Below are 10,262 nucleotides of genomic sequence, written 5' to 3'. Positions count from 1 at the left end.
GGAGGGAAGTAGAGGCAAGGAGCCCTAGTGCCACCAAAAGATTTGCAATAGCTCCCTTGGTCCCTACTGATTCTCCAGGCTTTGATTTCTTCTTTCCTAGAGATGAAGGGTTGTTGAGTTCTGTGTGATACACATGGGTCCTTCCAACAAATTCTCACTTTCACGCATTGGAGTCTGTGACTTATATCAAAGATCTCTTTAATGAGACAGGGTCTGTGTTGATTTAGTGGTCAAGGTTATTATTTAGTCACTCTGTATTAGAAATGTCTTATTGGGAAGGATGAGTTCCTTACGCAGCCATACAAGGAAGCAGGGCCTTGGCCAGAACAGAGCTACAATAATCTCTTTACTTAAGTTCACCCACTGTGTATTTCTGTTTTTCCCTCCATGTACATGTATTCTCCTCAATTAAACTAGAATCTTCTTCTGGAAGATGACTCCCCCTACTCATCTTGTCATCCCCTGTAGCACCTGCACTGTGATGTTATTGAATTTGCTGATGGTGTTTATGTAAAAAATTTTTTAAAAACCTCAACTTTCTGCTTCAATAATTTTCCATTTGGACAAAACTTCTTTTGCTTCAATTTAGGAAATAATCACATTTCTTTCTCTTGTTGTTGTAACCAATCTCTCTTCGCAGCTTTGTGTCAATGAGGAGATAGGTTTATTTAGCCAGTAATTTCCACTGCAGAAAATCTTGGGCCCAGATTGCCCTGCAAAAGCAATATGTTCTGTTTTATTTTTATATTACATTATATTTATTTTAATTGCATTCTCCATCTGGTCAAAGATGGCATTAGGCACCGTAAATGGAGAAAAGAAACAAAGAGATATCTAACTATGATAATAACTGGGACTATTATATTTAAAAATCATCTAGGGGCACCACAACCTCCAGGCATGAGGCAAATTCCGCAGCCCTCATAGGAGAGAGCTCTAGAAGGGCTGTGGAGAGGAAGAAAAATGGACCAGATCATGACTTGCCGTGTCCTCTGTGCAGCCCTCCGTGGACTCTTGTACCTAGCCCACGCCTGGAATCAGTTCTAGGACAGCATAGGGCATAGTATGAAATGATACATGTAAATCCTAAGCTATCTGGAGTACTTTTACGATTTCCAAAGTGGTTGCAGAAGGACATTAATGCACAGTTTCAATCAAATGTTTTATTAATAAACTTTCAATGAGACCCCCACGGGAGAGGTCATTTTCTTCTCATTTCAGGAGATATTTCTGCAAAGCTCTGCTAACAATTGGAGGTCTTCCAAATGAAGCTGATGTTATTTCAATGGCTTAGTATACCAGAAACCAGATCCTAAAATCAGATGCCTGCAGTAGAAGGCTAGGCACTCAGCATTCAGGCCAGGATGCTTTATGAAGGGTTATCGGGGATGCTGAATCGTCTGTTCCGGCTTTTAAATCTGAACAAATTATGAGACTTAAGAGGAGAGTTTACACATGAAAGTTTGCCAAAAACAAGTGGGTGGTGACATTCCCCGACTGTAATCTATTCCTCCTCCCACTTGCTGCAGTCTATCACTTAGGATAGTTTATGTTTCAAAAAACAAAAACCCATTTGAAACTAGCTTAAGCAAATAATGGAATTTGTTGGTTCACATAGTGACGGCTTCAAGGTATTTGGCTTTAGGTATGGTTTGAGGCAGAGATTCACCATATTCTCAGGGGCGCCATGGATTTGAGAGGCTTTCATCCACTTTGGGTGTCAGATCTTTTCTTCATGTTGGTCCCAGGCTGAGGTTCCAGAAATGGTTGTATGTCTCCAAACATCACATCCTTTCCCCACGCCGATCAAAAGATGAGAAAGCGTCTTTCCTTAGTCTTTACCAAGAGCTAGGAAGCATTATCCCCCTGGAAATTCAAAGTCTCCCTGCATTTTATTGGTTCAAATTAGATTGTGTTCTCATCTCGAAGATAATTGCGAGGCCTGGGAAGGGGTAGATGGACTTTGCAGATCAGCTTGCGTCAATCAGAACTCACCCCTGGAACAAAGTCAGATCACTCCTACTGGGAGTGGGGCTTTTTCCCAAAGGAAATCTTGGGTGCTGTCATCATGAAAGAAGGGGGAATGGACATAGGCAATAAAATCCCAGGTATTCACTGCAATATGCAGAATCATGACGGGCACCACCACCCACCCCTGCCCTAATGGGCTTCGTATAACGGCTTCTACTCTTGATACTAATTTCAACATATTTTACAGAATAATAAAAAATATATATAACAACAAAGGGTAAAAAAGGACCACTGGGATTCATCAGGTGGTTTTTGTCCTGAGCAGTCTGAGAGGACCTGTCCCTGAAGTGGCCTGCTGGAAGAAGGAAGATGATGGAATAGGTAGAATGAAGAAAATTGTGGTAGGCAGGACTGGCACCCCACCCTCATCCCTTTCATCAGGCTGCAGGGCCCTTCCCCTGCCGCTAGAGGGCGGCTGGTGAGTTGCTAGTAACTGACTGCACTGCCTTGCCCACTTCCCTCCCTGTCTCCCAGTCAGTTGCTGACAGACAAGGCACAAAAATCCAGCCCTCTCTCCTCGAGCTGGGGCCGATCTGTGGTGCATTTGTCTTCTGATCTTCCTGGGCCTCAAGCCAAGTCTAGACTTCACCTGAAACCACCTCCTGGCTCAGCCCTTTCCCTTCCTTTTGGTCCTCTCACTCCCATACAGCCATTTCCTGAAGAGCACTCCCTCCATAAATCAGATCACCTGAATCTCTACTTCAGGCTCTGGTTCTAGAGAACCTGGCTTTAAACAGAGGCTACTTGGGATAGAGAAAGAAAAACCGAAACAAAAGCTAACAAATAAATGAAATAGAAGTCAGAGCCTTGGTTCAAGGTGGGTTTGATGAGTAATGGGTTATAAAAGAATCAGAAGGTGCTTCAATTAATTAGGACTCAGTGGTTTCCCAGTAACAGCCCTCTGAAGTGACTGAATGCAAAAAGATGATGTGTTTCAAGAATAAGGGTGCAGGCTGGGCACGATGGCTCATACCTATAATCCCAGCACTTTGGGAGGTAGAGGCAGGTGGATCACTTGAGGTTGGGAGTTCAAGACCAGCCTGGCCAACATAATAAAACCCCATCTCTACTAAAAATACAAAAATTAGCTGGGTGTGGTGGTGCACGCCTGTAATCCCAGTTACTCAGGAGGCTGAGGCACAAGAATCGCTTGAACCCAGGAGGTGGAGGTTATAGTGAGCCAAGATCGTGCCACTGCACTCTAGCCTGGGCAACAGAGTAAGACTCTGTCAAAAAAAAAAAAAAAATTAGGTTACCACAGAGGACCTATGGGCTGCAGGTCAGCTGCAGTAGAAGGCCACCCACATTCTCCTCCTTTCTGTCACCTCTGCACCTGCTTCACTGTTTTCTTCTCTGCCTGCCAGGCCCTGTGGAGGAAAGCACAGTCATGATAAAGCTCTGAATATTTCACTCTCTTCCACTTGGGAGATTGGACTGGACTCCATTGTCCCAATTTTTGGTCCCAGTAGAAGGAATTTTTATTGGTCCTGTGTCAAGTTAGCCCTAGACCAATCAATCTTAGCCAGTGTAGGGTAAACGTACCTGAGGGCAGTGGCTTAAGCACACCCTTAGAATGACCCTGGATAGCAGATGCATCTGAAGGTGTGCTCCAAGCTAGGGAACTTGAGACTGGGCAACATGGAGATTGTTCCTTGTCTTTGAGAAACATCAGAGCCCCAGACCCATCCCCTGGAACACAAGCTTTATGGAGATTGAGGCCCTGAGTTGTGGGGTAAATCAAGGTTGCCAGGTGGAGGTCGTTTAGGGGAAGGGGTTAAGTGAAAATGGTATATAAACTGCATGTTGTTTGCAAGTGGTTGCCCACTGGGCCGTATGGATATCTTGTCCGGAACCACTGGGCTATAGGTAAGGCAGGTATCTTGTCCAGCTCAACCACTGCCACTGGACTCTCTCCTCTATATGTAAGCCTCTAATAAAACCCTATGTCTTGTTTGCTGGTTCTAGGTCTCTTCTTTGGCCTCTTGAACCTGGTGCCTTCCTCACTGAGGTAAACAGAAGTTTGGTACAGCAGCCAGGAGCAAAGGTTTGGGGTGGATATAGCATTGTACAAACATACCCCCAGAAGCCTACTCTTGTGGCCACATGAAAGAGAAGAGATGGGTTTCCAAGAAAGGCCATTGGCAGATAACATTATGGGTGTCCACTATACTAGGGAAAGTAACATCCTCTAAGGGAATGTCACTTTATGAATTCTACCACCCTGAAAGTGATTTCTATCTTTCCCTAGTCAAAACAATTATTAATGATGAGGGAAGCATACTGATTAGATTCAGGGGACACTTCAAACTGGGAGAAATAGCTAATATGTTAGGTGACAGAAAAAGGACACTGAAAGTTTGGTAGACTTTCCTAGTGCCCAAAACAATAATATTATATATAATGGGATAAAGACTCTTTAATTAGGTTAACAATTGACTTGGCAATGACAACATGGAGGAGCCCTGACTTGACAATGATTAGTTTTTAAAAATCTAAGAATTTTAGTTGACCATGAGCTGGTTGTGGCATGACTTGGCTTTAAATAAAAGATTTGCCATCTCAGGCTGCGTTTACAAGTACGGTATCCAGATCAGATCAGAGGAGGGAGCAGGCGATGTGGGAGAAGGTGGCTCCTTCTGTGCTCTGTGCTTGTTAGATCAAAGGTGTGTCCAGCCCTAGGCTTCATATTAAAGGCCTCAGAAATCTGAACTCAAGAGTAGAGGAATGCATATTTATTTAGCACCTATTAATTACTAGATACTACAGAGAGATTTTAAAACACAGTCCCCCGGTTAGATGAGTTGTCTAGAAATTCAATTTTATGAAAACTGAAACTGAGAATGCTTTTCTGAGAGGAGAGAAGACCTCTAGAAGGAACATGATAGCTGTGTTCAGATATATGATAAGTTGTCATATGGAGGAAAGACTAAGACTGGTCTGTGCTGTTCAAGAAGGTAAAAGAAGCACCCCAAATGTCTAATAGAAGCTAAGGCAGATTTATGCTGAATAAGAAAGAGTTTGCTAGCAATTAGAGATGTTCTGTGTGGTGAAACTGGTTTGATGTGATGAGTCTATGCTGCCTCTGGAAGGGTCCAAGAAGAGACAGAAGGTTAACAACCGTCATACTAGCTTGCTATATGCCAGTTTCCATGATACGTGCTTTATATCTCAAATCCTCACAATAACCTGGCAAGGCAGAAAAAAATATTGCTCTTATTTTACAAATGAGGGACCTGAGGTCTAGAGGGGTTACATCACTTGCTTAGTATCTCATTACTTGTAAGTGGCACAGCCTGAATTCAAACCCATGTCTGTGTAGTTTCAAAGTAGGGATATAGCCAAGTGAATTCCTGCCTTAGAAGGTGTATTAGTCTGTTCTCATGCTGCTAATAAAGACATACCCGAGACTGGGTAATTTATAAAGGAAAGAGGCTTAATGACTCATAGTTCTATGTGGCTGGGGAGGCCTCACAATCGTGGTAGAAGGTGAGGAGGGGCAAACTCACGTCTTACATGGTGGCAGGAAAGAGAGTGTGTGCAGGGGAACTGCCCTTTATACAAGCATCACATCTGGTGAGACTTATTCACTATCCTCAGAACAGCACGGGAAAGACCCGCCTCCATGATTAAATTACCTCCCACTAGGTCCCTCCCACCACACATGGGAATTATGGGAGCTATAATTCAAGATGAGATTTGGGTGGGGACCCACAGCCAAACCATATCAGAAAGAGGTTGGAGAAGACAAATATTAAGGATTAATATACTAATTTTACTAGTTTACTGAGTCTCAGTTTCTGCCCAGTAAAGTCCATGATCTCTGTATGGGTACAGCATACCCATAATTCTAAGTATTTTTTTTGGAAGAACAAACAATATATTCTCCTTCTATGAGGTCAGAGTAAAAGAAAATATATCAGTAAGGATCTGCTAAACTGCAGTAATAAACAATCCCTAAATCTCAGTGGCTTAACACAGTACCTTCTGCAGGGATCAGCAGGGGAGTCTTCCCACCATAGTCAGGGATCCTGGCTGACGCAGGCTGTATCTCACCCTGTGCTTACCTGATCACAGCAGCTGCAGACAGAAAGCATTACAAACTATGCAGTGGCTCTTAACACTTCTGCCTGGAAGTGATGCACAACGCTTCCACTCACATTTCGTTGGACAACACCTGGTCACACCTAACTTCAAAGAAGTTGAAGAAGTACAATCATATCATGGGACCAGAAGTAGAAAGTCATATGGATTTGAGACTACACTAGTGATTTCCACAATCACATTTTGATAACAGTCAATATTGTGTTGATATTTAAATTATAACTATGATCATTAAGAATTTTTGAAGGAAATATTGGTGGAAAGATAGTGTGGAATGCATGCCCTGAAAGTGTGGGGAATAATAAATTAGATCTCATGATACCAAATCTTCAGAAGACGAGTCACGTTAGTGGTGTCTGTTTTGTGTCGTGGAATGTCCCAGACACTTTTATAATGGGTAAGGGTTGGGGTTCCAGGCTCCTTTTCTTTTCTGTCCTCAGCTTTGTTCATCTCTTTTATTTGGTGTGTGGGGTGCATGTTTGTGTGTGTGTGTGGTTTTTTTTGATGAATTTTTGTTTCTCAGCACCCATTCCTCTCTTCTAACAGCTCCCAAATTTCCATGTGAAGAATTACACCCTTCATATTGTATAAAGCCTCAAGATGTCCTGACTACCAGCCACACAGGCTATTGGTTTCTATAAGAAGCTCTCACCACCTAGGTACAGCAAAACATGTGACCCCAGCTTAATCAGACTCTCTCCCCTTAGAGTTTGACCCTCACACCAGCAACTACAATGGCAAAAGAAAAGGTGAAAGTTCATTCATTGCCACTTTGGTTGTGCAGTATTAAATTATTTTTCAAAATATGGCTTTATGTTTGAGCCCCAATCTAAGGAATCAAGCATTTGCCTGATGGTCAAATATCTGAATCCAGATACTTCCTATTGACTATCTGGCAGGAATATTATATCATTAGCCGTATTTAAACTCATAAATATCAGCCATGAAGATTGAGGAGATGGTGCTAGGATGATACAAATTATTCATGGAAAATGGTGTCACTGTTGTGCAGAAAGGGCGCAACCCTAAAAAGCACCTCATTCAAAATCAGTAAGTGTGTGAGACAATGTTCTTTCTCTTCATCACAAAGAGAATTACCTGTATATTCAAAGCCTCACGCTTACATCCTCCCTTCTATCAGGTGCAAGCATTAGTATCTTTCAAGTGAATTTCCTTATGCTTAAGTTAGCTCATTAATTTCTCTTGCCTACAGCCAAATAACCCTAAGTGTATAAAGATTTATCCAGGTACGTTTTTGTTTTCTTGCTTGTTTTTTTGCAAAGAGTTCCATGCTAAAATATTAAAGTTTGGACCAAATGATTTTAGATATTGCTCCCAGTCTTATGCTTTTAAGCTTAAAAAACAACAGAAGAAAATGCGTTTTGCGGATCTGGCAGCTGACTCAATGCAAATGTTTCCACCAACAGGAGCCACAAAGAAACCTAGGTCAGTAATATGATCATGTAAAAGATGTCTCAATATCTTTCCCACCAATCTTCCTGCACTGGCCTGTGAAATTTAACTCTTTCTTAATATTTCTTAAATGACATTTTTCTGAAATGTTTCTAAACATTTAAAAGCTGCAGGCTTGCTGCACGTTCTGGAGCTGTGTGATACGGGTTTCCCTTGTAAACCTCACCGTATACTTCTCTCTGTGATGAAGAATAGAAACATTATCTCCTGCACTTACTGACTTTGAATGAGGTGCTTTTTAGGGCTACGCCCTTTCTGCACAACAATGACACCATTTTCCATGAATAATTTGTATCATCCTGGTACCACCTTTACTATCTTCATGGCTGATATTTCTGAGTTTAAATATGGCTAATGATATAACATGCCTGCCAGACTGTAGGAAATACTTGGATTTAGATATTTCGGCATCAGGCAAATGCTTGATTCCTTAGATTGGGACTCAAATGAAAAGCTATCTTTGGAAAACAATTGAATGCAGGAATCATAAACATGATAATGAGCTGAGGGTAGACCATGCATTCCTCTCACTAGAGTGGGTAGTTGGTATCTCATTAGAAATGTTGCTGCATGTCTTAGAGTTCTAGCTGTGTGTTCTATTTGGGATTCCTGTTATTGTACAGGTTGCAAAGAGTTAACATGCATTTTCTCTGTGATCTATCCAATGTCTACTTATTTTGTTTATAGGACCTTGCTGCCTCACCATAATGTTTATAGGTTTTCTTGGTGATTTCATTGCCTCTAGGGAATGTACTGCATCTCACCTCTTGCACATTACTCTTCTGTGGGAATCTGAACATTCTGTGTCTTGCACTGCCCAGAGGAGTCTGCATTCCACTCCTGCCTTCTGCTGAGTCCCCATGCTGAAAGCCCACCTGCTTCAATAATTCTCCAGCCTTCCCCTTTCTGCCCCCCTCACTTGATTATTGATGAGCTTTCTTGAGCTGCCACCACCCCATTAAATAACCCAGTTCTGCACTTGGTGAATGGTTTCCCACTCTCTGCAAAATAGGCACTTCTCCCTACTTGTCCAGAAGGCAGTCTGGTCGCTGCTAGGAAGGCCTGGCCTGTTGGCAGAGGGCCATAGGAAGAACATCACCCCAGCACTGAAAACCAATTTTTTGGTGGTAAATGTTTTGTTTGTTTGTCTGCTTTGTTTTTTAGCTTTAAAAACATCACTTGGCCATGGGAAAGGCAGGCATATTTTGAGTGCTATCAGCAAGGCATGAAAACACTACTTTGTGCATTCTCAACATGGGTCACTCTTAGAGTTAGGTAAGAGAGCTGAATAAAGAGAGTTTCGCAGAAGAAAGGATTTGTGGAGAATATGGAACAAAGTTCCAGTGGAAGAGGGTTGAGGAAATCAGAAAGCAACTAGTTTTCTAAATTAAAGGGAAACCACATACAGACTCTGGATGAGTTCAAAGGCATTTAAAGGCTGGGCTTTTTTTCTTTAAGTATCATTTTCATTTGCACAGATTGCCCAAGCAATCCACCTGGCTGACTTTACTCTTCTCTCATCCATATGGAGGTCTCTGGCTAAGTCCAAGGAGCTATAAACAAAAAAAAAAAATACAAATAAGAACTGTGTAAACAGGAAGTCAGGCTCCCAGGCGAGAAACGTGTCTAGTAAACGATATGACAATACTAAGGAGTCATTGTAGCACTCCTTGCTCTGATCTTATCCAGCTCTTTCATTTCTGTAAACATGCCTGCGTAAACCAGCACCCCAGCCAACAGCCTATTGCAGGGGAAAGACACCTGCCTAGCCTCCCTCTTATTCCTCCATCGCTTAGTCTGTCCCGAGATGTCATTGTCAGGCATTGGGAATTACAGAGTCAATCTGCCCCGCCTGTGATGGACTCCATGTGAATACATCTCTTATGTGTGTTTCATACGCACGATCTCGTCAACAGCCAGTGTTCTTTTTTCTCCTCTCTCCTCCCATCACCATCATCCACACGTGGCCATTCCCCTCATTGCCTGGTATCTGGGGCCAACCTTACCTCTCAGGGGAGAGACTGATTTGCTTTGCTCTTCACCCTGAACAAGGAGACCTTTCATTTAAAAAGGGAAGACGCTTTATTTCCCTGTGAATTAGAATAATGAAATATTTCTTGTAAACCTGGGAATTAAAATGCAGACAATATGAGTCCTTCAGTTTCTTTTATTGGTCTTCAGAGGTGAACCTGGGAGCAGTTGTAAATATGCATCAGGGTATCTCCTGGTCTAATGGCATTGAAACTCCACTCACAGCAATGCTAAGTGTCGCTGCCGGATTTGTCTCCAAGAGCTCCCTCCCATTTCTCCCCACCTTCTACCTCACTTCCAGCTCCCTACCCTGGTTACAGTGACTTTGAAACTAGTAAGAAGCATTTTGAGGTGACACTCGAGTAGCTGTGTGGTCTGGAATGCATTATAATGTTATGTCTCAATTACAATATTCTTTGGTTGATAACACAAGGCAGGCACAGCCAAGATCCAGCCTTAGGGCGCACTGCCACCTCCTGGAAAACCCTCTGTGTGCGGCGCCTGCTATCATCCTTCCTCCAGTGCCACCAACCAGAAAACAAGCACTTGTTCATGGCCTTCTGGGCACACCTAGCCATCTTCTCCTGCCTCTTCAAATTGAAATGTACTAATTCCTGAAGGAAGTG

The sequence above is a fragment of the Symphalangus syndactylus genome, chromosome 8 (genome assembly GCF_028878055.3).
Source record: "Symphalangus syndactylus isolate Jambi chromosome 8, NHGRI_mSymSyn1-v2.1_pri, whole genome shotgun sequence".
Lineage (NCBI taxonomy): Eukaryota > Metazoa > Chordata > Mammalia > Primates > Hylobatidae > Symphalangus > Symphalangus syndactylus.
Note: the sequence above shows the minus strand (reverse complement) of the source record.